The following is a 24,191-nucleotide window of genomic DNA, read 5'->3' as shown; positions in this document are numbered from 1 at the left end:
AGTGGGTCTATTCGTGAACTCTACTTGGTTCCATTGGACTATATCTCTAATTTGTCGAGTATACTCCGTTGTCTTGATTAATTTACCTTTATAAAAGCCTTGAAGTCAACATGCCAAGATTCTTCCAATTTTACTCTTTTCAAAATTATTTTGGCTATGCTAAGCCATGAAGATAATATATATCCATATTTACTTAGATCTTTGATTTTTTTCATTTCAGTTTTCAGTATATATAGAAACTGTGCGTCTGTTGTTATAATTATTTTATTCACCCAAGTCTTTCCATTTTTCACTGATATTGTAAAAGGTGACTTTTTGACATTTTACTTTCAAAATATTTGTTGCTATTATATAGAAATATAATATGATTGATTTTTGTTACTGACCATCATCCTGTGGTATTGCTAATATTATTAATTCAAAAAACTTTTTTTTAGAATTCATGGGGTTTTCTGTGTAGATAAAAATATTACCTGTGAAGAGAGAATTGTATTTCTTACTTTCCAATCTGTATTTCTTTTCATTTCTTTTTCTTGCATTATTTTATTGACCTGGACTTCCAGTAGGATATTTAATATGAGTAGAAAGGGAGCCTATCCTTGTCTTGTTCCTAATCTTAGGGAAAAAGCACTCAGGTTTTCATTATTAAGTACGATATTAGCCATATTTTTTTTTCTCCTGTGGATGCCCTTTATCATATTCAAAAAGTCCTTTGCTATTCATAGTTTAATGAAAATCTTTATCTTAAATGGATGTTGAACCTGGCCTACTTTTTTCCCACATTAGAAATGATTAGGTTATGTTTTTAATTTTTACTCTTTATTCTGTTAATGTGGTGAATGATAATGATTAACTTTTGAATATTGAACAAGCCTTCAGTTCTTAAGATAAATCCCACTTGGTATGAGTCTTTATTTATTTATTTATTTATTTATTTAATTTATTTATATTAGAGAAGCTGTGAGCTTACAAAACAATCATGCATAATGTGCAGAATTCCCATACATCACTCCTCCATCAACACCCTACATTGCTATGGAATATTTGTTACAGATTATGAAAAAACATAATCAAACTATCACCACTACGGATAGTTGATGGTAGCATATTATAGTGGGTATAACTAACACGACTTTTACAAATGGGATTTTGGCTGAAAGATGTGATCTAGGGATGTAAATGTCAATTGAAAGAAAGCTAGAGAATAATCTAGAGACTGAATAACATAGAGAACCCAGATGTGGGTGAGGATTGAATTTAATGAGTTAATAATACAAATACAGGAACGTTCTTCTATGAAGAGAGCAAATATACATCACTATTACAAGGAGATAAGAATATAGTGTTGCATGGAAAAATACTATTGATGTAACTTATGGACAGTAGTTGACAGAAATATTTTAAAATTCTTGCATCTGTAGCATATATATGCTTCAAATTGATGATATTTTATTTGAACATTATGGCATATAGGTTAATGAGGTATATTGCTTTATTATCCTGCTTTTTAATTATTTGCCTAGTTTTGGCATCAAGGTATTGCTGGCCTCACAAAAGAAATTGAGAAGTGTTCCCTTCTCTTCCATTTACTGAAAGATATTGCATAGCATTGGTTTTATTTTTTTCTTTAAATGTATGGTAGAATTTACTAGCGAAATCATCTGGACCTAGAGTTTTCTTTGCTGAAAAGCTTTTAACTATAAATTAAATTTATTTAATAGCTATACTATTATTCAGGTAATTTCTTTCTTCTTAAATGAGTTTGGTGTTTTCTATCTTTCAAAGAAATGGTCCATTTTATTTAATGTGAAGAATTTTTAAGCTTAAAGTATATTGTAGAATACTATTATTATTCTTTAAATATCTAATTATCTATACTGATATCCTATCTTTCATTCTTGGGGTTTTAATGTGTGTCTTTTCTATCTTGATCATTCTGATTAGAGTTTTATCAAGTTTATTGTTATTTTTTAAATTGTGCGTTTGGTTTCATTGATTCCCTTTTTTTTCCCCCTTAGTTTAGTTTAATTTTCCCTTCTCTCTTCTAGGTTCTTAAGTCTTTTCTAATATAAGCAAAGACAAATATTCATGGACTCTCATTAGTATTCTTTTTAGAACAATGGCATTATCTAGGTAGTTTTACAATATACTTTGATCCTACCCCACACACAGAGATATTACAATTAAAAGGTTCTGTATTTGACATGTGCATAGTCATGTAAGAAAACCAGTCTTTCTCTCAAGCCCAAATTCCAGGAATGAAGAGGGTATACCAAACCAAAGGAGAAACTATAAGAGCTGGACCTACAGCAGTCCAATGGCTATCCGGAATTCCACTGCCCACTGTCAGGTAGATGATACAGCTTTCGATCCATTGAACTGAGTTGATCCTGAGAATCTTGCACAGCTCAAAGGTGTGGAAGGACTTTAACCCCTAAGCTAGGAGGCAGGCAAAACTCCATCCACCTATGTAAGTTGGAGGAGAAAGCTTCCTATCCATCTTGGCAGGGAAAAAAATTTTTCTATGAGAAATTAAAATCACACTGTTAAAAGATTAAAGATGCTCATTATCATATGTTATTAGGGTATTACAAATTAAGACAACAATGAGCTATTACTACATACATGTTAGAACACCAAATGCCAGTGAGAACAGAGGAACAGGAACTCTCATTCTTTGCTGGTGGGAATGTAAGATGGTTCAGCCATTTTAGAAAACAAAGCTAAGCATAGTCTTATATGACTCAGTAATCACACTCCACCTCCAAGGTATTTACCCAACTGAGTTGAAAACCTATGTACACTCAAAAGCATATGCATGGATGTTTATAGTTAACTTATTAATAATCACCCCAAATTGGAAATAACCAATATGTCCCCTGTAATAGGTAAATGGATAAACAAACATCCATAACATGGAATATTAGTCAGTGAAATAATGAAATAATGAAAGAAATGGGCATGAAAAGACATAGAGGAAACTTAAATGCATCTTGCTAAGTAAAACAAGCCAGTCTGAAAAGGTTGTATAAGTCCAAATATGTGGCATCTTGGAAATATAATAAAAGTATAAGGACAGTAAAATGATCAGGGGTTTCGAGAGAGGAAAAGAGGGATAAATAGGTGAAGCATAGTTGAAACTATTGTGTATGAACAATTAGTGGTAGATACATGTCATCATGCATTTGTTAAAACCCATAGAATCGCACAAAATAAAGAGTTAAAGTTAATGTAAACTATAGACTACAGTTAATAACATATCAATACTAGGTTCATTAAGTATAGCAAATGATATTAAAAATAGGGGAAACTATGTGCCAGGGGTAGAGGATGGGGTGGGTTGAGTTTATGGACTCTATGTACTATATATTCAATTATTCTGTCAATCTAAAACTATTAAAAGTAAAATTTTTTTAAAAGTTTAATTATTAAAAATAAATTTAAAGGTAGCCAAGATTAAAAATAAAATAAGTGCATTCCAAACAAGTAAAGGGATTAAAACTGGTTAAATCAAATAAAAGGCAAGAAAAAAGGAATAAAAAAGAGAAGCGAAACAAGCATTATGGTATATTGAAACTACATAATACGAAGATTTAAATATTTGCAAGTATATTAGTAAACACCCTACTTGCAAACAAAATTAAGTTTTCTGTGAAAAGACAGAATTGGAATAATATTATGACCCAGCTATTCTGCAGCATTGAGACATGCTTTAAATATCATGCCATAGGAAGGCAGAAATCAAAGTCATTGGGAAAAATATGCCTGGCAAATAACAATCAAAAGAAAGATGATTTGTCATGATCAAAATCAGAAAATATATTTTTGGGTTAAAGATGGTCTTGATTTAGTGCCAAAAGAACAATTTACCAGGAAGTTAAAACAAAGTTAAACCTTGTACACATCTAACAAAATAGCTCAAATGTATAAATCAATCACTGATAGAAGAACAAGAAAATTTAATTTACAATTATGCATTCCTTTCTCTGATAATGATAAATCAATCAGATAAAAGATAGCATAGCATTCAATATTATAACCAATTATCTAATGGCTTATAAAACTAATCACAATGCATTTATAAAATACAACTTATTTTCAAGTAGACATGGCATATTTTCAAATATTGGTCACCTACTAGCTAAAAAATGTCTACATGTCATTTTCATCTAGATCAATTTTATTAAAAAATGCAATAATATATAAAAAGGAAAATAGGCTTAAAACATTTATTTTCAAAACTAGAAAATATATTTCTAAGAATTGGTGGTTCAAATAAGAAACAATGGTGGAAAAATAAATACATTGGAGAAAATTTTTAAAAATAACAATCAAGTGCTGGTTAGGATGCTGGGACATACTGCTGGTTGGAATTTAAATTGATACAGCTATTCTGTAAAATGATAGGCAATCAATATATAACAAAATTGAAGATGCACATACCCTAGAAACCAGCTACAACATTTGGGTTTATATATAGGGAAAGTCTAACCCTAGTGAAAAACAAAGACACATTTACAAAGATGTTTTTTAAGCATTGTTTCTAACAGAAAAAAAGGAAACAATGGAGTTAATTAATTAATTAATGGAATTGTAGCTGTACTTTTACAATGAAATACCATTAAGTTTTCTAATTAATTAATTAATTATATCAAGCTTACTCTTTTTAGGCTTTTCAGGTCAAGAAGTAAGTTTAGGGCATTATGTATGTACTTATATAACAAGAGATAAATCTCCACACTTTTTTCTTGATGAAAATCAAGTCATAATAATAATTGAGTCTATTTTTAAAAGTTTTTTGTTACACAGGTCTACTAATGAGAATGGTAGTATTCCCTTTTGGGGTATAATATTTCACCTAATTGGAATTCAAATTTAGTGTTTCCTAGCATCAAATTGATAGCAAATGTTCATCTGTAAAATATTTTCTTAGTTTGAAGGCTGTACAAAAACAGGTGGCAGGTTGGATTTTGACTTACAGGTCATAGTTTTTCAAATTCTGAAACTGATTCCCTAGAACTCTGAATTAGCTATATCCTCAAAAGAAGGATATGCATTGCTCTCACTTATGTAAATTATAAAAGAATCAAAACATCACTATTATTATTTGTGGGTATGAATACACAGTAAAAGTATAAACACATGGACAGGAAGGACAGCTCTAAATGTTATTTCTAACGACGCCAACATTTCTATACTATAACACTCTTCTGGGTTCCAGATGAACACTAAAAACTGCCTGCAAGATGTACCAATTGGGGTTGGCCACAGGAATTTTAAATTTAATATAACCAAACAAAAATAAATCATTTCCCTTTCCCTACCTCTTCCACAATTTCCTGCCAAAATATCCCTTACTCCATATTCCTTCTCTTAATGAATACTGACATGATCTTCTCTTCTAGCTTCTTGCTTTTCTTGTTAATCTATCCTTTCCTCCCCAAATTTTACTATTACTGTCCAAATTCAGGTCCTCCTCCTCATCATTCTCTCTCTTGGATTACTATAGAGCTTCATGATATGTTTTCCTTCCTCAGAGAAAGCTTTTAAAAAGTTGAATGTGATCCTACTGTGCCATTTCTTTAAATTCTCCAATGTCTCCCATCCTGGGCAGAATATACAGCTCCAGCAGTTGTTGCTATTCCATTTGCATCAACATTTTCCTACTTCCTGATGACTTATTTTCATTAGCATGTAAATATTCTGTAATGCCTTCTCTATTGAAACAAAATAAAAACAAACACTTCCCTAGACTCCCATATAACCCAATTTTTCTGCTCCCCTTCACAGTAAACCTTCTCTAAAGCATTTTCTCTACATGGGCTCTTCAACACTGCCTTGACCTGAACCACAGCTCCACTGAAACAGCTCTTGCCAAGGTCACCAGTGATGTTCATATCTCTAAATCCATCTGCCAATCCTTCTTCCTCATCTTACTTGACCACCCAGCAGTCTTTTACACGGTTGACCATTTACTCCTTCTTGACAAACTTTCTTCACCTGTTTCCTGGGAAACCACTCTTTCAGTCCTTCTTACCCCCATCTCTGATTCTTTGACTATTTTGCCTTATTGTTCTAGCCTCTCAGACCTTTAAATGACAGTGTGACAGGAACCAGTCGGACATCTTGCCTACACATTTGCTCTAGGTGCTCTCATCCAAGCCCTGGCTTTACATCTGACAACTGATGACTTACATGTGCTCTCCATTGGACTCTAGATTCTTCTAGATAAACACTGGATCAGCATCTCCACCTTTTTTTATGAGGCACCTCATATTTACCAGGTTCAGACCAAATTTCATATTTCCAACCCTTTATTCAGTCTAAAAGACTTGGAGACATCCATTACTCATCTTTTTTGTTTGGTTTTGTTTTTAAATTTCACAACCATATTCTATCTCTCAGCAAATATTTGGCTCTATCTTCTAAACATTCTCCTTCTGAATCTGAGAAATCCCCTTAATATTACCACTGTCACTAGTCCTTTTACATGATATATTATAAAATCTTGTTGTCCCCCCAGGTTCTATGGAAACACAATACTCAGAGTCACTCATTTTTATAAGGTAATTCAGATTATGTCTCTTCTCTTCTCAAAACCCTGCAAAGGTCCCCCAACTGCCTACTTTTTTCTCATCATAAAACTAAAAAGCCCTATCATGGCCTACAAGTTTGTACGTGACCTTTCTTCACTTTCACTAGTCCGTACCTACTAACAAAATCTTCCTGACAGGCTCAGCTATGGTCCTACCAGTCTCCTTGTGTAATCTTGAGCATACCAAGAACCTTCACTCTTTGCTCTTCCCTCTGCTTGAGATGCTCTTTCCCATGGTGTCAGCATGGGTGGATCCTTCATTTCCTTCAGGTCTCTGCTCCCTGAGCCTCCACTGCTAACACAGACCTCCCTTCCACAATATCCCTAGTCCTGCCTATCATCTGCACATCACCAACACATAACTGATGTATGTGCTTGTGTCTGTGTATATTTTTCATTATTAATTTGTTTATTGTTTCTTTACCACCACTAGGAATATAAACTCTTTGATCCAGGGACTCATGTATTTTGTTCACTGCTTTGCCCCCAGAGCAGATGATGACACACCAACTTATAGCAGGAGCTTGGCAGTTTTGTTTCTGCCTTTTGTAAATGAATAGCGAATGAATATTTGAATGAATAGGTCATTTCTGGCTAGCTTCTTATTGTTTTTGACTTGTAATATACCTGCTGAAAAGCTTGTACTCAGAAGAAAAGTGGGGTGGGGTCTATCATTTTTCTTTTTTTGTTGTTGTTCACTCTTACTTTCAATAGTAAATATAATAGTACTATAGGTAAGAGCAACTGATGATAGGATGTAGAGTTCACCAAGCACTCTTCTAAGAGGTTTGCTTACGTTAGACCATTTAATACCCACCACGTTCTATGAGGAATAAGCCATTATCCTATTTTAGAAATGAGAAAATGAGGCCCAGAGATGTAGACTGTTCAAATGGCAATGACATGATGGTTTATCTGTAGCTTCTTTCTAAGAATGATTTTAAATCACACATCCATTTTATGAGTGTCACGTTACTTAATGGTAGATATTGCCTGTAGCGCCACCTATACAGGCAAATTAAGCTGCAACTTCACAATGCATTGCAACTAGCTGAAAGCCTGTAGCTAATGGCACTTTTGCACTGTGGAATCCTCACTCTTGCCTAGGACATCTTTTTAAACTGTACATGGCACATTGCAGTCTGACAAACTCTCAAGCTGATCAACATGTTTTAACCATATGTGACACACGCATGTGAAGATGACATACCCACTCATATATTAAATATTAGCAAGATTGATTTACTTGTAAATGAAATAGAAATGTGAATACTTATTTTGTCTTCCTCCTGCACCCCAATGGATTTCCCTGCTCCCCATCAAATGCTACTTTGAAGATCACTGCTAAAGGCATAATGATCCCCTTGTAGTTTTCAAATGTTCCAGTTCTCTAGCCTCCATCCCCTGTAAAAGTGTTTTCCTTCACTTATAGTCATCTCCCTTTGCTTCTTCATAATGCACACTAGGACTGAAAAATGGAACAAAATGTGAAAATTATAACTCTGTATGTGCTGATTCAGTTCAACAGACCAATTCTAAACAGTTAGCCAAATGTGAAATAGTTTCATGTCATGTAGCAACACTACTGAGGTCTTTTCCTGCATAAACAGTGGTCAAATAATCCCTGAACCTCTCTAGCAGACACAAATAAATGAGTTGAGCTCAAGAGGAAATTCAGTCTGCTAGAGGAGGAGAATCCCCACATGTTGCAACATTTACTTCTTTCCTTCTATACCCTTCTGGCAAGCATACCTCATCTCAGCATCCGAATTAGATTTGAGATTGGGAATATACAATTTTCCCCTAAAGTCTTTTAATTTATTGGAGAAAAATAGTAGTCACACTGTATTATTTTGCTCTATGTAGTTCATCCTCTTAAAATAACAGAAAAAAAATCAAATTTTGTTTCATTTCATTTAAAAACCGGGTGACATTCTAAATATTTTAATAAACTTATTTGAATTTCTTCTGTATCACTTTAAAGATTATCCTGAAATGAATATTTTAACATGTTCAGCATAGTTTTTGGTAGTTTTAGCATTGCATTAGTAACTACTTTTGACATTATTTAAATGGTCAAACTAAATTTAATAGACATCATTTACTGTGTCTTTGCCTCCCCTCCCCTAGTATGATGTGAAAAACACTACTGACTCTTAAATTTTAAAGTACTAAAGGAAAAGCATTGTCTTCTTCACAGACTCAAATACTGAAAAGAAAATATGGACAAAAGAGTATTATAGATATATGTTAGTCATGACAAAAACCAAACAAATGGTCAATACTCAAAGATTAAAATTAAAGCACTCATATTTTTCTTTCTTTCTTAAAATCACAACTCTGATTGGCACCTATTACATTATTTTTTTTTAAGCTTCAAGACCTGAGTGAACTCACATTTCTCACACCTTTATCTACTTCATGACAGGTGTGAGAGAAAGAGTAGAAGACAAGCATGTGCTAAAACCAAACTCATTTCTCAATGTTAATTTTGAGGAAGGAAAAAGCATAGAAAAGAAGCTTACTCATTAAATTGAAACCACCATTCATATTCCAATTTAAAACACCTTCTGCCCTCAGTTTCTTCCTGAAGTTACCTGCTATATTGTAAGGATGTAAGGTGCAGTTGTAAAGAAAAGTAAAACAGAATAGAACATTAATTCATGGAGGACACTGATTGAAGAGGGATTCTCATGTTTTGTTTTAGGAAAGGTCATGTAGTATTTGTCCTTCAATGTCTGACTTGCTTCACTCAACATAAGGTCCTCAAGATTCATCCATGTTATCCCATATATTAGTACTGTATTGCTTCTTACAGCTGAGTAGTATTCCATTGTATGTATATACCACATTTTGTTTATCCATTCATCTGTTGATGGGCATTTGGGTTGATTCCAACTTTTGGCAACAGTGAATAGTGCCACTATGAACATTGGTGTTCATGTCCTTGTTTTCAGTTCTTCCGGGATGTGGGAGGAGTGTGGGTGGGGTGGGAGAGGGGTATATGGGAACCTTTTATATTTTTTAATGTAATAAATAAATAACTTTAAAAAGAAAAAAATATCCATAGGACCTTCAAATAAGGCATAAAAATTTTAATAGACTTCTTTTTCCTGCCCTTAAAGATGGACATAATCTAACCATGGACCAAATCTTCTCATTTCATTTTCAAATATCATGGAATCAGAGATGCATGTGTAGGAGCATGCATCACATAAGATTGTGTGCTTAAGTGGTATAATTGAAAAAGTAAACATTTTCTTCCATCATCTGTTCCACAAAGACACCAAATGGAGAAAAATCCCCCAAGTCCAACATTACACAAATAAGGACTATAAAATATATATTTCTTAAACTTTATGTTTAACATGGGATCGTTATTGTTGGAAGTTTGTGGTGTGAGAGGTCTTATTTCTTGAATTTTACTCTTAAAAGTGCTGATTTTATATTTGGATTTACTTATGGACTAGGTCTTAAAAGTTTTAAATGACTTTTCTTTGCATATCCAAGAATCACATATATAATTCTTGAATTAAACAAATTTGTGCATTTTTGTTATAAAATGGGTTTAGGACACACCCTGTTTGAGGTAGAAGCTTCTGTGTATGGTACCAAAAGTACTGTTACACAATTTATATAACAAACCTGCTATTTAAATGTTTCAACATTTTAAAACTTAAATACCATATTCACAAAGATTTGGATTCACTGGATTAGTTTTAAATGTGGGTGTGTTGACACAATCAACATTTTAAATAAATGTTTATCAACTATTCATTTCAATTATTTTTTGCCATTGTCAGAAGCAAGGTATGCATGCATTTTTTCCCATATTTATGAGTGTAGTACTGCTTTCTGAACCACTAATAGTAACACAAAGGAGAAAGCAGTGAAAGAAAACAGTTAAAAACAGGACTTTCGAGGAAAACTAAGAAGTCTATAATTACTTAGGAGAAATACGAAGAGAGTGACAATTATTTGAATAATTATTTGAAGAGGAGTGAATAACTACTTATTGTTGTAGTTAACAGTTTCAATAATAAGCAATGCCACTGTCCTATATGATGGTGATGTTAGACTTGTTACCAGGGCAAACTGTGCATTTTCAATGTGTATGTGTATGTGTATGTGTATGTGTGAAGAAACGGTCCTTCATCTGTCTGGCATATAATCCTCCTTGAAATCATGGATATGAGCTAATATATCATTAAAAAGTTTCCCTGATTCCCAAGGTCCAGAAAAGGCATGAACATGAAAGCTCTAGAAAATGTGCTTTGACAGAAGCCTGAGCATCACATATCCAGAGCCTGGAGCCTGGGCTGGTGATGCAGATTGAAGCCATCTTCATGGCCTAGTTCTAGTACAAGGATTTTAAGGGAGAACCAGTACCCTCACTCAACACCAAGAGTGAAAATCATATAAAATTGTCAAGTTCAATATTGCAATTTAATTAAAAACAAAGCATTTATAACCTCTTAAAAAATCTTACGTGCAAACTATTTGCAAAAATAGTTTGTGTGTAGAAAGAGACCTTTAATAATGCTCTAATGTACTGGAAAACTGCAGATCAGAGTGAATAATTAAAATCCTGATATAGACCCTGTAAGTGCTTAGTCATCATTGGTAAGGAAAACTGTCTTTGACCTTTGGAAACATACATGTATGTTTTGACTCCTATTTCCCTAGAAATGGCTGTCTTGCCACAGAAGCCAGCTAGTTTGAATGATTCTGTTTTTGCTCATTTCATCTGGGCTAAAGGAAAGCAGAAGATTAAGTGTTGAAAAGTAACTGTTAGGTAATTCAGAAGGTGAATTTCTCTTGGCTGATACCAAGAGCACTTGATAATAAGACCTCTTTAGAGGAACATAAATGTCAGTTTTGCATCAGCTGCTCACTGAGGAAATGTGTGAAAAGGTAGCACACGCAGATGCAGCCCTTCTCTCAATTTAAACTGTGTGAAGGGGCTTTTGACTGACTTCCTTGGTTTGTGGTTTCAGGATCTAGTGTTCCAGACCATTGAATGTTTCTTTGTGGGTGTTCAGGCAAAGAGAGACTTATCTGTAGACTCACACCCCCACCCTGTGGCTCTTGGGTGACTGATGACGCTGGGCTAGAGCAAGTCTCCAATGGTAACAAGCAGCCTATTTCAACAAGCTCCCCTTAAAGAAGTACTTCCAGCTACTGTCTGAAAGTAACTTTATTATTTTACTTAAATTTTGTAAAGAAAAATACTATTTCTTTTTAAACCTGATCAGTCATCTATATTATTCTTGAACTATTCTGAAAAAGTGAAAATATGTTTTCTTTCCCTAACAGCAAATCATCACTAACTGTGCATCAAAAGCAAAAATTTGTCCAAATGAGAAAAAGTTCAGATTTGATTTTGAATGATTAATTTTCATTTATCCACTTGATTGAACTGATCAAAGTAACAAAGAAACAAAAGATAGTGCTACAGATAGAGTAATGTAGGATAATGAAAAGGAAAGAAAAAGAATTTGAACGGTAGAATATTGCTGTATACTTAAAATTCAAGTTAGGTTCTTTGTTTTGAGTCTTTCGAATCTTTCATTTGAAATATGTGCATCTTAATCTATGACTAAATTTTCACTCACAAGGGTTCAAAGGAATAAGATTTATAGTAGTTTGAATAACTTTCTGCTATTACCTCTCATTTGGAGGGAAGTCTTTTTAGAGACTAACAAATTCCACATGATTAAATTTTTAGAGAAAACCAATTTAATTCATCATTTTATTTTCATTTATTTAGTCTTTCTACTGTGCTCAATTATATCACTTCACTATTTATTGTGGGACCTAGGAATTTCTCCACCATTGTCCTGTAAGGTGAAGAACCTTACAATGTATTTTCAGATGAAGACTAGCATCCCTAAAATGATTTCCTGTTCCAAGAAATCTCATACCACTTTAAGTCATCAAATAGCCAATAAGTCCCTTGTCTTAGGCAAGTGATGTTAGTAAAAATTATTATTGTGGAGGACATGCTAGAAAGAGAAGTTGATGTGCTCAATAAAAAATCCATTGTACTCTGTACCATGATGACCAACTTTGTATTTTTAAAATTTTATTTTAAATATAGGCAAGATATAAATCCTAAACAAGTAGTAATACACACACACACACACACACACACACAGTTCTGCCCCCTTTCCTTTCCTTTTCCTTCATTCTGTTGCTACTTGGCCATTTCACTGCTCATTACCATCTTTCACAGAACTGAGAAGGGCAAGAGAGTGGAGCTCAACTCAGTTATTTTTCTCTTGCTAATGTAGCCCAGGAAGGAAAATGTGCAGTGCAGGAAATTGTAGTAGGCTTAAACAAATGCTTCATAGCCTATAAAAAGGTAGTGTATCTGAATACTTTTTCCCTACTATGCCTTGATAACTAAGAAACAGATCATGCTCAAATGAGCACATACACACATGACTTTTATTTGGGGATAAATATGAAGCTTCATTTGTTTATTGGTAATGGATTGCCCAGGAGAGAAGAAGTCTACCATTTATCGAATGCCTACTACAGTATATGTCAGAAACTTTACATGACCCTCTCCATTTCCTTGCCATAATCCTCACTACCATTCCATGAGGGAATTGCCACCATCCTTCAGAGTTCTCTTTCTCTGTTGCAAGCCTGAATATTTAGAAACCATCCTTGACATCCTCTCCCTTTTCCTGTGACTCACCGCCCTGCCCTTAATATATTCCACCCATAGTTCGATCTTATCCTTTCACACTATACTATTTGGGCTGTAGCTAAGACCCCATAGGACAGGTCTTATAACCACCTATTGCAGATAATTACGTACACAAATTATTTCAGATCTAGTAGAAAAAGGCACCATCTGTAGCAGTTTGATATTATTGATTAATTCCAAAAAGAAATATTGGATTATGCTTATAATCGGATCTGTACCTGGACATGACTGAGTTATGATTAGGGTATTGAGTCCCCACTTTTGGTGGGTGGGGACTCATAGACAAAAGGCATGGCAAAGAACAGAATTGAGGGTATCTGATGTTGGAGTTTCAATGTTGGAGTTTGATGCTGAAGACTTAAGCTGGAGCCCTGGGAAGTCAGCACGCAGAGGAAAAAGAAGCCAGCCCCAGGAAGGAAGGAAACTTGAACCCAGAGAAAAGCAAACACCAGGAATGGAGGAACCAGGAAGCCTGAACCCTTGCAGACGTCAGCAACCATCTTGCTTCAAATGTGGAAATCAACTTTGATGAGGGAAGTAACTTATACTTTATGGCCTGGTAACTACAAGCTCCTACCCCAAATAAATACCCTTTATAGTGCCTAGCAGATTTCTGGTGTTTTGCATCAAAACCCCTTTGGCTGACTAATATACCATCTTAAGTTCTTGGCATAAAACAATTAAAATGGTCTGAAATAAACTGGGCTCCAAATTTTGGTTCCAGCTATATGTTTGTATGCTGTGTAGTGGATGGTTAGCAGCCAGTGTTTAGGATCAGCTGGCCCTGACAGCCACTTCTACCATTTACAAGGTGTGAATACTTTGAGAAGTGGTCTCAGGTTTTGTGAAGATTCAAGATAAAATCTGTAAAATGCTGAGCACCATGCCCAGCATATGAAATGCCCAATACATTTTACTTTGATTTCTCAAAGGGCAGCATTGTTAAGCTATAAAATAGTTTGTACTGACTCTCCTGCCATAAAGAGGTGCTGTGATTATAGAGCAAATTTAATGCTTCCAAAGTCCATTTACAAATATTCAGGAATCTGCCTCTATATAATCAAGAAATGGACAGAACAGGATTATTCCCAACTTTTTCAAATAAAGAACTGCAAGCCAAGACAGTAGTATGACTTTTACAACATCTAAGAGTGAGTTAATAACTGAACTTGGAAGAGGGTGTAGATTTCTGCATTTCTTGTCTGTTTGTATCTCACTCCCCATCTCCATCCCATAGTAAGAACCAAATTAATTCCAAAGATGCTTCGAAGTGTGTTTGTGGATCATTCAATGTATCAAAGCTTTATTGAACTGTCAATAATAAGAATATTTTAAGATATGAGAAATATCCTAAAATTTCACTACCCATGTAGTCAGATCTTTGTGCTTGAGGCTGTATTTGGTCCCACATTTGTTTATTCATTAAAAATTGCAGAATGAAAACTTTTTGCCAGGTGCCATGAAGAGATGCAAGGAGGCATGCACCCTGTTGTCAAAGGCCCTGTCCTCAGTGATGTTTTAGCCAAGAATAAATCTACTCAAATATCCAGCAGTCAAGGGAGAGAAAGGACCACCTTTAGAGGTCCTTCCTTCCAGTATAATTACATGAAATATTCCACATTGTAGAGATAGATGATCAGTTGAAGAATGCTTAAGAATGAACAATCTACCTTTTAAACAGCAACCTAAATCCACTACAACAGAAGATCCTCAAATGGAGAGAATTGTTATTAAAAAGAAAAAAAAAAAGGCTATATAGAAATGAAATCCAGAGAAGATTTCTGGGTGGTAACATGCTTGAGTCCAGATGGAAATTTAGCATTAATTTGGCTAACACTTATTTCAGTCACAGCACATTTTCAACTATTTATTTTTGTACTGAGCCTCTCCTGGTAAGGTGTGGGTATCGAATGGAAATTTTTTCTAAGGTGGCATTTCAAATAATAACAATAATAATAAAAACTTGGATCAGGAACAAGTTTTCCATTAGATGCATAAGGAAGCACAGCAGGGACCTTGAATAGGCCTATATTTTTTTGCTAATTTAATCTGAGCATGTGAAGGACAACTCTCCATTTCTTTCTTAAAGAAAGCTTGTTTTTCTATCCTCTTAAATGATTGGCTCCAACTTTGAGATGCTTGTTTCTTTAGTGTTGATACCCAAGTATGAATGCAGTTCTTCTAATTTATACCATGGGGAAGGAGGGCTGGGGTATGAGAGAGGTGGATTTTATCCATGCCACGGTTACATATATGGAAAATTGATTTTCCAGCCATACCAAATGATAAAGTCCATCTTTGATATATTCCTGTCTCACTGCTTTCCAGGTCTTAAGGCATCTGATCTCAGGTCAACTCCCCTTGGAGTGTAATTCAGAACACAGTCCCTTCCCTTCAGAGAACTCATGCCACAGGGCATGGGTATGTTTTCTTTGGCGAGGACAGACCTTATGAAAGAAATTATTCTGCTGCCTAACTGACAGAGCTGGGCATGGGGTACAGAGAAATGGAGCCTCTCCCAGTGGCCCTTTGCCTGGAATTTGTCCTAAAAGCATGAAACTGAGCAGGATTTGTAGCAGACAGATGTGGCTAATATATGCACCACCTTTCTATTTTGGTGTCTGCTTGCATGAGAATGAAAAAGGGCAGGATTTTAAATGGCTCTAGGTGATGGTAACACAGTGAACTCTTGGAGGAACCTGGTCCCAGGCTTGATTGGAAAGTCTACAGTGGATGGATTCCACCAGCCAAACCAAAAGAAATCCTGTGTTTCCATGTTTATTGGAGCAAGTTATCAAAGGATAATAACCCGGAGACTTTTTAGTAGTCCATGGAAAATGCATATGCTACCAGCAGTGGCAAGGTCAAGTTCAGCAAGTGCTCACAACCTGAGATCAGGAGCTACTCAGCAGGTCACAGATATTTATTTAAATACCTCTAATATTAAATTTTAAAAAGAGGAATTTTAAAATTTAAAAAAAGAGGAAAAAATAACTGGGTCAGCACCTTAACATAGAATTGTTGAAGGGTCCAAGAGTTTGTTTATTTGGTTCTGGTTTGGCTTTTGAATGAGGTTCCAGAAGTAATTATAGTGAAACCACAATTGTTTAGTGCACAGAGACCCTTCTTGGGTCATATGAATTCTAGACTAGCTCCATCAGTATAATTTTGAGCAAATTATTTGACTTTAGTGGAACAGCAGCTCACTTACATATAAAATGAGCGATAATTTAAGTGACCTCTAGCTTACCTTTACATTCTAATACATAGCATCATTGACACCAGAGTTGGAAATCACAGGGAGATGGTCATAAAAGACAAGAATCTAAAATTAGCAATTTATACTTTACTAAGGACTAGAGTTTTCAAAAGGATAAAAACTATTGATTACATTTTTACATATTTATTTGTTTCTCCCACGCCTGGAATTTAAAGTAGAAGTAAAACCTGAGAATTTGGGGTGCCCATTTTTACTATATCTTCTAATACAAATACTATTCCTCCAAGAGGCCTGACCTTTCCACGTGGGAATAGTTGAGAGGTTAGTGCTTAATTTAGAGCAAGAATAGGCAAACTGTCCCCCCAGACAAAGCTCTCTTGCCACCACCTGTTTTTGTAGAGTTGAGACGTAGGAATAGACTTTTAAACAACTGAAAAAATACTACAAGGAGAATAATATTCTGCAACACGTGAACATTTACACAAAACTCAAGTTTCAGAGTCCATAAATAAAGTTTTATTGGAACATAGACTTGTTTACTTTACTACTATCAATGGATAATTTCATGCTACCAGGACAGAATTGAGTAGTTGCAACAGAGACTTATGACTTGCGAAGCTGAAAATATTTTCTATCTGGCCCATTACAGAAAAAGTTTGCCAGCCCATGGCTTTGAGGAAGGGTATGGATAGTCAGAGGTACATTAGAGAAGAATGGAAAGGAGAAAGAAGAACCAAGAAGAATATAAAAGAGGAAAAGAATAATGATCACTAAATTTAAATTCTAAAAATGTTAACAATATCTGTGTACAATGCTACTAACATTTTCAAAATATAGAGCATAGATTGTTTCATTTACCCAGGAACAGATTTTATGAAGAAGTAAGATAAGTATGGTGTTCTCTATTTTAGAAGATGGCGAAACCAGAAAGGTTCTACGACTTTTCCAGTCACACAGTTAACTGTATGGATAGGACTAAAATCCAGGTTTCTTAAGAAACATCCCTGTAGCTCTACCTTGAGCCATATACAACTAAAGGAGACTGGCTTGAAGAGAAAGATTTGTTTTTAGAAAACTGCGTCAAAACTTTCCCAGAAGACTAAATTGTAACTATTGTTACTGAATTTCATATATATTCTTGAGTTGTTCATAATATCTTAAGTGTTGATTCTATGAAAAGTGGCATATAGATATATGTATATATAATTATATGTACAGATCACTTATTTGATTTTAAAATATTTTCAGTTATCAAATATATGGACACAAACTGTTTAGAATTTAGACAATACTTTTTTCTTTTACTACATAGCTACTCAATAATTTTGATCATGTTATTATAGTAAGATAGTATTATGATAGTATTATAGTATAATAGTATGAAACAAAAAGTACATTTTAAGTCTGGATCCCAAGATTTTTACCTTTCAACAATTAACCAAAGACAGTTAAAACAAACACGAATAAATAATTTATATAACTAGCAAACTCCACTAAAGCCAAAATCTGTTCTCCCTAATTCCTACATCTCTTGGAAAAAGTAGCCAACAAATGCAGCCACTTTCTTTCCCACTTCAGCAATCATGATCAAACCCAAATCCAGAGCAGCTGATGCGATTTAGTGGCACAGGAAGAGACAAGCATGTGTGAAAGCAAACCCTGAAAGTCAATTGGATTATATAGTGGAGACTTCTGTGATAAAGGGGACTTAGTTTTACAGCCTAGTGGGATGGGGGTGGAGAGAAAAACGAAAGAAGAAAAATCACCCTGGGTCTCTTTGCTTAAGTTATTTTGCAGATTTAATGAAACGTGCACGTGGTAGAAAATGACTTCCAGAAGTCGGAATTATTTCAGCTAAGCTCTGCTGTGGCAGCAGACTCACATGCACAAACATGGCCCCATGCTCTGAGGTAATGTGAGGTAACTGTTTACAGGCAGGGAACACTTGACAATGTTAATTGCAGGATGCTGCAGGCCCAAGGAGCTGGCATTAGGCTCCTGGATCCTCCACTCTGATTATAAAATTTGTGAAATATAACACATCTTGCCAGGTACATTCTACTTTTGGGTCAGGCCATTTTTTTCCCAAGTGAAAAGAAGGAGAAATCTAAAGGAAACACATATACACATACACACATACAGTCAGCAAAAGTAGCCAATGCTGAGTCAACACAAGCCCTACAGATAATTTTTAACTAATCCCAGCATTCAAAATGACCAAGCCACTCTTCATAGGTGATGGTTTTATTTGTTCCTGGCTCTTCATCAAATATTCCTTCTCCATGGAGAGTCTTTGCAGGAGAACTGGGAGACTTGCTCACTGATAGCTGGGAACATTTTATTAAATGCTAATGTACTGATGAGGTTAAGCAGCTTCATTAATTTCTTGGCTTCCTAATACGTAGCCAAAAAGTCAACAAACAGCTACTGATTTCCAAGCTATGTCCACAAAAAACCTCATGATTTTTTAAAAATCCATTTTATCAGTTGGGTCAAACTCAACAGGCAGTTTAGTGAGTCTGGGTAGACAAAAACTTGAGTTTAAATCATAATAAAGAAAAATGAATGTTCAATTAGGCCAATCCAGTGTGTGCGTGTATGGGGGGGGTGGGGAGATGTGGTCATTGCTTGCTAGAAGGTTGGTACTAGAGGGAGATAACTGTTTATACAGTTTCATGATGTCTTTCTGGCTTTCTTTATGCAATGCTGAGAATGCTTCTTCCATTGGATTCTCTTAGCATTTGGTATGATACTTTTGGTTGGATCATGTATTATCCATGTGTTAGTATTTTTGTGCTTTTGCCTTAGGTTAGAGATTATGATGCATTTTTTATTCACCCACGGCAAAATGTCATACAAAGACGTTACTCTAGAACTGTGTAAAAGTATTAAAAATTTATTTAGAAAAACAATGGCTGATAGACAAAGTTTCTCAGATTTCTTTGGGCTCACCCGTGGTCATCAAGTCACTCAAGGCATGAACATTCTAAGTATAACCTGCATTCCAGCCAAGGTCCTTCTCACTGCAAGGATACAAATAGGAGCAATATATATTTCGTGCGCTCAAGGAATTTTTGGGGAAACATAAAGCGAGAATAAAAATATTTAATACAATGTCTAATATCACATCTTTTTATTACAGAGATCCAGAGAAAAGACTATAGTGGATTCAAAGATGAAGATTCATTATTTTATTAATTCATTGCTTATTTATTAAGTGCATTTTCCTTTTAGTCAGACACTGACAAAACATCAGTGAATAAAAATACTAGCTATTACAATGATCTCCAAGTAGACGCTATTCTCAGTACATAATAGGAGTTAATTTATTAAATTCTCACAACAAATTGACAAGGCAGGCATTAATATCATCTCTACTGGACAGACGGAAAAAATGAAGAACACAAATATTAAGTAAATTGCTCAGAGTCATACTGCTAAGTAATGGGTAGAGCTGAAATTTCATCCTAGACCCTCTGCCTCAGATGTCTGTCCTAGTAACCAAAATATTCATAATATATAGACGTCACTCTTTTTTTTTCTTTTTTTTTTAATTGACTTTGTAATAATATTACATTAAAAATATATATGTGAGTTCCCATTCAACCCCACCCCCCCACCCCCCCTCTCCCCCCCCCAACAACACTCGTTCCCATCATCATGACACATCCATTGGATTTGGTAAGTACATCTTTGGGCACCTCTGCACCTCATAGACAATGGTTCACATCATGGCCCATACTCTCCTCCATTCCATCCAGTGGGCCCTGTGAGGATTTACAATGTCCGGTGATTACCTCTGAAGCACCATCCAGGGCAGCTCCATGTCCCAAAAACGCCTCCACCTCTCATCTCTTCCTGCCTTTCCCCATACCCATCGTCCACCATGTCCACTTTTCCCAATCCAATGCCACCTCTTCTATGTGGACATTGGATTGGTTGTGTCCATTGCACCTCTATGTCAAGAGGAGGCTCAGATTCCACCTGGATGCTGGATGCAATCCTCCCATTTTCAGTTGTAATCACTCTAGGCTCCATGGTGTGGTGGTTGTCCTTCTTCAACTCCATCTTAGCTGAGTGTGGTAAGTCCAATAGATCAGATTGTAGGTGCTGGAGTCTGTTGAGGCTCAGGACCTGGCTATCACATTTAGACGTCACTCTTGATCTCTTGGAGCCAAGGATCAAGAACAGAGGTCAGCAAATGTTTTCTATAAAGGCCAGAGTGTAAATATATTTGGTTTTGTGGCCAGATGGTCTCTACCACAACTCCTCAACTCTGCTGTTGTAGCAGCAGAAACATCATAGACACATAAGTAAATGGGTATGGCTATATTCCAATAAAGCTTTATTTCCCAAAACAGGCAGTGGGACACATTTGGTTGCTGACCAGTGATCTAAAAGAAATGACATATATGAACAAGCAAATATACAAGAATTTCACTAGTTGTAATAAGTGTAAGATAGAGAATGTTCTGAGCCAGGAAATAATGGGATTTGAATGGGTGTGGGGAGAAGCTACATGGATGGAGTGGTTGGAGAACATCTCTCAGGAGAAGTGGTGCTTAAACTGGGAATTAAACTTTGAGAAGTCTCTAACCAAGAAAAGACGGGACAATGAAACAGCATTCTAGATGTAGCCAATAGCAAAGGAAGGACTATAAAAAGACCAGAAAATACCAGAGAGTTATGTTCTAGGAGCTTACATTGTGTTCATAGAAGGTAAATAGTACATGGGGTCCAAAATTGTATCATTTATAGTTTTTAAAATTCTTTATTATGAGGGTTACTATACGCCAGGAACTGTTCTACGTATTACTACAAACTTATATGTAACTTGAATAAGAGCTTTGTGTGCCAGTGTAAGTTAAGAGCATAGTCTTCCTCATTTCCTAAATTCAAATCCCAGCTCCTTAATCTTGATCAAGTTGCTTCAGCTTTCTATGCCTCAGTTTACCTACTAACAAAATGGGGGAATAATAATATCTGTGTCATAAGAGTTATGACAAGAAAACAATGAAATGGATCATATAAAGTATTTAGCATTTTGCTTAGAAAAAAAAAGTATAAAATACAACTAATATATTTTATAGACTATACTTAAAAACAACATTGTAATGTTTCTGTAGCAAAAGCAAAGAAGATACTACTATATTAAGGATAACAGTAAAAAATAAAGAATATGGAGTTTGGTATTGTGAGATATGAAAATCATTAAGCACTTTTTTCCTCTTCATTTTTTTCATTAATAAGGAGACCTTGACTATGTCATTTAACTAATATGTGTTCATCTGTGTACCTTTCTGAACACTGGAGGTACAACTGAGTTAGTTATTAGAATTAGATGAGACAAAAGACAGAAAAAAGTTCTGGACAGAATTTTTTAGGAGTAATGCTTCCATAACTTATTGAACAGCCTTTTGTCTGTTATTTTATTTTTCGAATAAGAAATAAAGCTCGAATTTAAAAAAAGCATTAGCTATTTATAGGAAGAGATTAATAATATAGTCCTTGGACAAAATTCCATGTACAAAATGTGATTGTCTGACAGTAGAACCCAGCCACAACTGCTTACCAATAGAAAATCATTCAATGAATACTTCATTGTAAGTCTAGTCATCCTGGCCCTCTGAAACACACATCATCTATAACTGATGAGAATTTAGTGTGAGAAATACAGGGGACAGGATGTGGGAGATGAGAGATTTAATCTTTAAGGATGGAAGGTAAGTTCTGTGGCATAAATAGTTTTCCGATAAAATACTTAATCAATATTTCACCTAGAATTTAAAATATAGTACCCAAATAGGATGACATTTGTATATAACTTTATTTAACTCACTAGAGGAGTATTTTTCTTCTTTTATGTTATGTAATTTTATTATTTTATAATATAGAATAATCTGAAGAACCATAGAATGCAGATATTTTGGAACACATTTCAAGGATTTCATGAAATGAATTCTCGCTCCAATAATATGGAATAAAGTGATTGGGTAGAATTAATTTTACTTGTGATATAATTTCAGAATGGTACATACTACAAAAACTAGAAACTTGAGACTACTTGTTGAGTATGTGTTTTGAATTCCATGTAATAAATATATGAAGAAAATTGCCACGAGTTGTGAAAATCATTTTCTCCAGTTCAACCAGGAGATTTGTCCTTTAAAATGATAATGTGGTGTTAAAAGTTTGATTGCAAACTGGCTGTGCTCTGGGGGCAGCTCCTGTGCTGCCTCTGCGGTTTCTGCTGATATAAATTTGATATTTTACAAATGCAGAATATGAAATATATTCCTAACATGTGTTTCATACACTTATAATACACCAAAATGAAAAACAGCATAGACTTGGAAAGTTTCTTGGCTGGGTGCTTAATGCACTATATCTGGAACATGTTAAATGTTATTATAGAAATAATTGAAACATTTCACACAGTTTCATGCAGTGAATTTTGCATGTTAAACTTACATTCCCTCCTTCAGTTATAGAGGACTTTACATGCCTGATATATAAATGTTTCCCTTAGAATTGGGAACTTGGGTATGGTGTTTCTTTTTAGGAACTAATGTTAGACAAACTTTAACAGTATTTCAGACTTAATTTTGCCAATAACAACTAATCACAAGAACTAGATTCATGAGGAAAAATTTTCCTAAAGGCAAGTTATTGAGAAAGCATAGACAAGATTTTCACTTTTACAATTTAAAAATGTCATATTTTATTCCACATAAGTTGCATTCTTATATTTTTATATTTTCCTCAAGCTTCCTTGCTGAATGTTCTTTGCTTATCCCAGTATCACATTAGTATTTTCTCTGTCTTTATTTTCTGTGATAGGCTATAAATATTTAATCACTCAAATATAATTCCTCCTTCAATTTTGCATGCTGAGTGTGATAGGTTTCTCATGATATTCCCTGTATCAGTTTAGACAAATTTGAAAGTTCTGGGCTCCTATGGAGAATTCAGAAATGAATGGCCCTTAGGCTTAATTCCCCTGTCACTCTTTCACCCAAATTTCATTGAGTGCCTGGTGAGACTTCTAGTAGCTGAAGAAAGATTTAGAACGTCTGAGATAATTCAATAATGAAGTCTTTTAGTTTACTTTCTCTGACAACTGAATACTGAACCTATTTATAGATCATTTAGAAAGTACTTAATGTATGTTTTATTCCTTGACCTAAAAACAGCACCATTTATTTATTAAATACCAACTGTTTCCACTAGAGCAGATTATGGCTATGCCCGTATTCCATTAAAAGCGGCTCCTACCACAGTGTTTCTCTAAGCGGGTCCCTGGAGCAGCAGCAACATCATTACCTGGAAGGGTCCGAAATGCAAATTCTTGGGCTCCATTACAGACCTACTGAAACAGAAACTGGAGGTGGCCCATTTGTCTGTCTGTTAACAAGTCATCCGGGTGATTCGAATGCACAAGACATTTTAAGAACTGCTGCTCTAGAAGGACCCGTACATTTTCTTATTTACTAAGGTGATGAGCTCCATAACCTTCCTAGAGGCTTTGGTCAACCAGAATCTATGGCAGGTTGGAGGGGAAACATGTCGAATAGATCAACTAGGGATCAAACAGAAAACATCTGTTAAACAATAGATAACCATTCTCAAGGGTCTGGGTAGAATATTCTTGTTTTCCC

Source organism: Dasypus novemcinctus, chromosome 21 (genome assembly GCF_030445035.2).
Source record: "Dasypus novemcinctus isolate mDasNov1 chromosome 21, mDasNov1.1.hap2, whole genome shotgun sequence".
NCBI lineage: Eukaryota > Metazoa > Chordata > Mammalia > Cingulata > Dasypodidae > Dasypus > Dasypus novemcinctus.
The sequence above is the reverse complement of the archived record's forward strand: the minus strand, read 5'-3'. Positions refer to the sequence as shown.